Consider the following 6,011-nt stretch of genomic DNA (forward strand, 5'->3'; position numbering starts at 1 on the left):
GTGGTTAAGGCACTTGCCTGCAAAGCCAGGGTTTTGGTTCCTCAGTGCCTACATAAACTAGATGTACAAAGTGTTGCATGCATCTGGAAAGTGGTACATGCATCTGGAGTTCTTTTGTAGTGGCTAGAGGCCCTGGAGTGCCCATTCTCTCTCTCTCTCTCTCTATTTCTCTGCTGGCAAATAAATAAAATATTTTTCAAAATAAAAATTAAAAGAACATTAAAAAGATGTTTTAAAAAGGGCGGAGAAAAGAATGAGACTAACTGATGCAAGGGTAAATTTTGGTGAAAACAATGGTCACAGAAAACTATAGAATACGCACACATAGAAGGCGTGCCGCTGAGCGCTTGGCTTCTCATTTAACACCCATGGAAACAGCACCACAGGGGCACACGCCATCATTCCCCCGCCTGTAGAGGAGCACACTAAGCCTCCGAAACATCCCAGGTCTTCAAAGCCAACACGCAGTGGAAAATTCAGACAAGATGCTTCTGGCCACAAAGCCTGTGGTTAAAACTCTGTCTCTTCCTAAACTAAGGTGTCATGTGAACCACAACGTGCATCAGGAAGCCCGTGAGAGGTTATGTCTCTGGAAAGAAGCATTTGCACCATAACTTACAAGCACTTCAAGTGGGCTGGGAACATGGCCTGCGTCAGAGGCTTTGTCACACTGAAAACTATGACAGCAATGGTCTGAGCTCAATTATAACAGAGAAGGAATGAGACAGGAAAGCCCAAGTCAGACTGTGAGTTCCAGGGGACTAGATAAAAGTATAAATGTGCACACTCAGTGTGGGCAGTTATGAAGATATACCACAGGGCTGGAGAGGTGGCTTAGCAGTTAAGCGCTTGCCTGTGAAGCCTAAGGACATTTGAGGCTCGATTCCCCAGGACCCACGTTAGCCAGATGCACAAGGGGGCGCACATGTCTGGAGTTTGTTTGCAGTGGCTGGAGGCCCTGGTGCACCCATTCTCTCTCTCTCTCTTCCTCTTTCTCTGTCTGTCGCTTTTAGATAGATAGATAGATAGATAGATAGATAGATAGATAGATAGATAGATGGATGGATGGATGGATGGATGGATGGATGGATAGATAGATAGATAGATAGATACAGCATAGGGCTGGAGAGGTGGCTTAGCAGTTAAGGCACTTGCTGGCAAAGCCAAAGGACCCAGGTTTGATTCCCCAGTCCCCACATAAAGCCAGATGCACAAAGTGACACATGCATCTGCAGTTTGTTTGCAGTGGCTAGATGACCTATTGCAATTTCTCTCTCTCTCTTTTTCTCTCTACCTCTTTCTCTCTCTGATGTAATGGTAAATGATGGCAATGGTGAAAACAGTGGTCACAGAAAATTATGGAATATCTGCCTCTTTCTCTCACTCTGAAATAAATAAATAAAATATTTTTTTAAATGATACAGGTATAAAAGGTCAAAATCAAGATGCTCATGTCAACAAATCGCCTTTGACTCAACCTGGCCCATTGTTATCTCTTCCCACAGAAGCTATTAAGAATTGGCAATTTCAGGCAGGGTATGGTGGTGCACACCTTTAATCCCAGCACTTGAGAGGCAGAGGTAGAAGGATCGCTGTGTGTTCAAGGCTACCCTGAAACTACATAGTGAATTCCAGGTCAGCCTGGGCTAGAGTGAAAGCCTACCTTGAAAAACCAAAAAAAAAAAAAAAAAAAAAAAAAAAGGAGAAGAATTGGCAATTTCAGAACTGGAGAGATGGCTTAGTAGTTAAGGTGCTTGCCTGCAGAGCCTAAGGACCCAGATTGGATTCCCCAGAACCCACATAAGCCAGATGCATACAGTAATACATGTATCTAGAGTTCATTTCCAGTGTCTAGAGGCCCTGGCATGCCCATTATCTCTCTACATATCTGTAAATTAATTAATTAATTAATTTAAAATATTTTAAAACAAAAAAGTTGGCAATTTCTTATCACTGGTACATGTGATCCCAGACTAGCCATGGCAGGTATTGAAAGACTCACCACCCTACAAAGACATTTCAAAAGGTCAAAGCACTTAGTGCTCATGACACACTGGCATCTGCCAGGCATTTGTCCACATCTGATAAGCTCCCCATCATGACATACTCCACAGAGACTGGATTAGCAGAATTCAATGGTTGCCCCACCTCCTAAGACCAGGAATGACCAGGAATTCTGAGAGACTATCTCTCAGAAATGCCTCCTCTCTACCTCTGAACTTAGATTCTGAACTTAGGTGTTCCTTGGCTCCAACCACTGAAGATAAAGAGATCAACAGATTCACTCCCTGAAGGTTGGCACAAACGCCACCTCAAAGATGACTCCATTTCCCACTAAGGTCCAAGAAAAATAAAACCCAGGACACTGGAAGTTTGTCCTCTATTTATTATCCTTTGAAAAACTCGAGGCTCTTCCCTCTGAGAAAAGGTCATCTGCCATTTGCTTTTCACATCCGACATTTCACCACGTGCAAGGGTCCACAGGACATGGAGCTGTGACTGGGACTCGGGGCACAGAGTAATAACACAGCTCCGCTCCAAACATGCGCAGAGCTAAAGCCGACGTGAATGACACTCTCGCAAAATCACCCTGTCACACACAACTCTGCACTGGAAACCGTGATTTCACCAGACGCCATGACAGCATGGACAAGGAAAATGACAAACCCTTCAGGGGCAGTAACCTCCCAGATTTTTCTAGAAACTGAAGAGGAACCAGAGGCACAGAAAACAGACTGGGAAGAGTGAGAATCACTGAATGAGAAAACAGGTGGAAAGAAATCAAGCTGGAAGGAAGGGTAGATTGCTCAGCAGTTGGAGGTGCCTGCTTACAAAACCTGAAGCCTGGGCGTAATGGCCCAGCACCCATATAAAGGTGGACACACAAATTGGCACATGCATCTGTATTTTCTTTGCAGAGGCAGAAGACACTGCTGCATTCCTACTCACTCTCTGTGTCTCTTTCTTCATCTTTCTCTACCTCTCTAGCTTAAGTAAATAAAGAAAACAGTTTCTAAAATATTCTTAAAATAGCTGGGCATGGTGGCGCATGCCTTTAATACCAGCACTTGGGAGGTAGAGGTAGGAGAACTGCTGAGAGTTCAAGGCCAACCTGAGACTCCATAGTGAATTCCAGGTCAGCCTGAGCTAGAGTGAGACCCTACCTCAAAAAACCAAAAATAAATAAATAAATAAATAAAATATTCTTAAAATAAACAGATAAGCCCCCGTATTCAGAAGTGGTCATGGGCTTCTCATGCCCTGGTCATTGATAGTGCCGGGAGAGGATTCCGAAAGTCGTTCCCCATGTTTGAAAGGTCCGCTCCTATCCTTGCCAGGCCCCAGGGCTTTCAGACATATGGTCTCAGCAGCCTTGTTGCCTGGTGCCAGGCTCGCTGAGTGCTTTCTATCTGGTGCTGGGCACTGTCCCTGAAGGCTTATGGGAGGGAGGTGGAAGCAGATCTTCGCCTCAGAGATTTTTTTTTTTAATTTTTTATTTATTTATTTGAGAGCGACAGACAGAGAGAGAAAGACAGATAGAGGAGAGAGAGAATGGGCACGCCAGGGCTTCCAGCCTCTGCAAACAAACTCCAGACGCGTGCGCCCCCTTGTGCATCTGGGTAACGTGGGACCTGGGGAACCGAGCCTCGAACCAGGGTCCTTAGGCTTCACAGGCAAGCGCTTAACCACTAAGCCATCTCTCCAGCCCGCCTCAGAGATTTTTGAGGTGCTAGTTTTGCAAACACAGTGAAGTTCACATCCCTAGGTTGCCCCCTGGGGAAAAAAATAGGTATAATATAAGGAGGCCTTGGCAGACACCTCAATGACAGAACATAAATGTAGCATTTGCAATGTTGTAGGTTCTATCCACAGCACTGCAAATATATATATATATATATATATATATATATATATATATATATATATATACATCCTCCTTAAGGATATGTCATCTTGAGAGACATTAACATCCAATTTGCCTGAAATTTCAGAAGGTATTCTTCAGAGGCCCCTGTAACTTGTGAGATTAAATTACACAAGGGAAAGAATGGCATGGAAAAGACTGACTCAGTCTCTGAGTACCAGAGGAGTAGACATAGAAAAAAAAAATTCATAAAAATTAATAAATAAAAGGATAAATGTCCATCGATTTGTGCACTGTGCATCTGTGATTGAAAACGCAGCTATGAAAGGGCAAAACCATGATGCCTCTGTCAACAGGGCACCACTGACATAACCTGGCCCATTATGATACCCTCCTGCAAACCCATTAAGAGTTGGCACCTGCGTTATCACTGGTGATTGAGATTCGAGGACAGCCTTGGCTAGCCTTGAAAGGCCTAACTTTCAAAGGGAAATCAGAGGCTCAAATCTCTTAGTGCTTCAGACAAGCTGGCCTTTGTCAAGCCTTTCTCCCCCTTTGATAAAACAGCCATCATGACATATTCCACAGACCCTGATTAGCAGAACTCAATGACAGCCCCTCCGCTGAAAAAACAAAAGGACTAAAGATCATCAGAGACCGCCTCCGGGATATGATATTCTTCACATGTGTACATGAATATGATCTTTGGCTCCAAAGAACCATCAAAGACCAAAAAAATAAAAATAAAAAATAAAAATCAACAAATCCACTCCACACAGGGAAACTCAAATTCCATCTCAAAGATGACTCCATTTCCACCAATGTCCAAGAAAAATAAAACGCAGGACACTTGGGTCTTATCTCCACTTAGCATGATGTGTAAAATTCTAAGATCGCTCCTCTGAGGAAAGGTCACCTGCCATGTGCTTTTTGCATCTGGCCTCTCACCAAGCAGAGGGCCCACTGGACAGGGAGCCGAAGCGAGGTTCAAAGGGTACAGATCGCAGTGGGGACAGACGGGACCCCATGCTCCATATGCTGAGCCTGCAGGACACAAGAACAGGCAGACGCTCCATCCTGGGCACGGGGAGGCTGGAGCCAAGGGAGGACCTCAGTCAAAAGCACCCTTCGTGGGCTGGAGAGATGGCTTAGCGGTTAAGCGCTGGCCTGTGAAGCTAAGGACCCCGGTTCAAGGCTCGGTTCCCCAGGTCCCACGTTAACCAGATGCACAAGGGGGCGCACGCATCTGGAGTTCGTGCCCATTCTCTCTCTCTCCCTCTGTCTGTCTTTCTCTCTGTGTCTGTCGCTCTCAAATAAATAAATAAAAAATTAAAAAAAAAAAAAGCACCCTTCGTCCACTCTCTGCCTTGGCGCTGTGACTGTACCAGGACCCACAACAGCATGTACAGGCAGAAGGGATCAGTCTGGCAGTGACCAGAGCTTGTAGGCAACACTAGAAATGAGAAAAGCAGGAGGCTCAGAACACAGGCTGGGCAGGGAGAGAGCCACTAAATGAGAAAACAGGTGGGAGGGCGTCAGGCAGAAAGACAAGCATGTCGTCGCCATAAACAAGAATCACGGAAGACCACAGACACTGTCCGTGCCTCATTCCAGGACAACAGGGAAGGGCGGACTCTCACCCCATTCTCTCCCGTCTTCATATCCCAAGTCTTCTGTCACACTTTGCCAGTTCAATGTGTCCCTAGATTCCAAGACCCCTGGTGTTACTCATTCTGCGCTCCTCATAGGACACGATGCATCACATCAGTCAGACAAAGAGGTGACAGTCCTGACAGAGGCCATCGTGAATGCCTTGACCAAAGGGGCCACTCACTCACTTCTATAAGGGACTCCTGCTCTGCTGCTCACCACACAGTACTGAGGCCCACCTACACCCAGAGCGCTGCTGGTCACCACAGGGGGCTCACACAGGGATGGTAATGGCCAGCCCCACAGCCCCTTCTGCCCAAACAATAGGCCAGCGCCTCACTACCCTGGACATGAGACCGATGAAGATGTAAAATTGGAAGGGAACAGATAAGCCACTCTGCATGATGTACTTCATGGCAGCCTGAATCCACAGAACTCAATGGCTCTTCCTGGGTCAAAGGCTGAAGGAGAGAAACACAAAGCACCAGGCGGGTCT

At 45.9% G+C, this 6,011-nt stretch overlaps 1 non-coding gene across 1 annotated transcript; it reads left to right on the forward strand.

The window, feature by feature from the left end:
• The first annotated feature begins 3,225 nt into the window (after window positions 1-3,225).
• LOC123463183 lies at window positions 3,226-3,357 on the forward strand. Its single transcript, XR_006638779.1, has one exon. It is a non-coding gene; the product is annotated as a small nucleolar RNA SNORA71 (small nucleolar RNA).
• Window positions 3,358-6,011: the final 2,654 nt, after the last annotated feature.

Source organism: Jaculus jaculus, chromosome 8 (assembly GCF_020740685.1).
Source record: "Jaculus jaculus isolate mJacJac1 chromosome 8, mJacJac1.mat.Y.cur, whole genome shotgun sequence".
NCBI classification, from domain to species: domain Eukaryota; kingdom Metazoa; phylum Chordata; class Mammalia; order Rodentia; family Dipodidae; genus Jaculus; species Jaculus jaculus.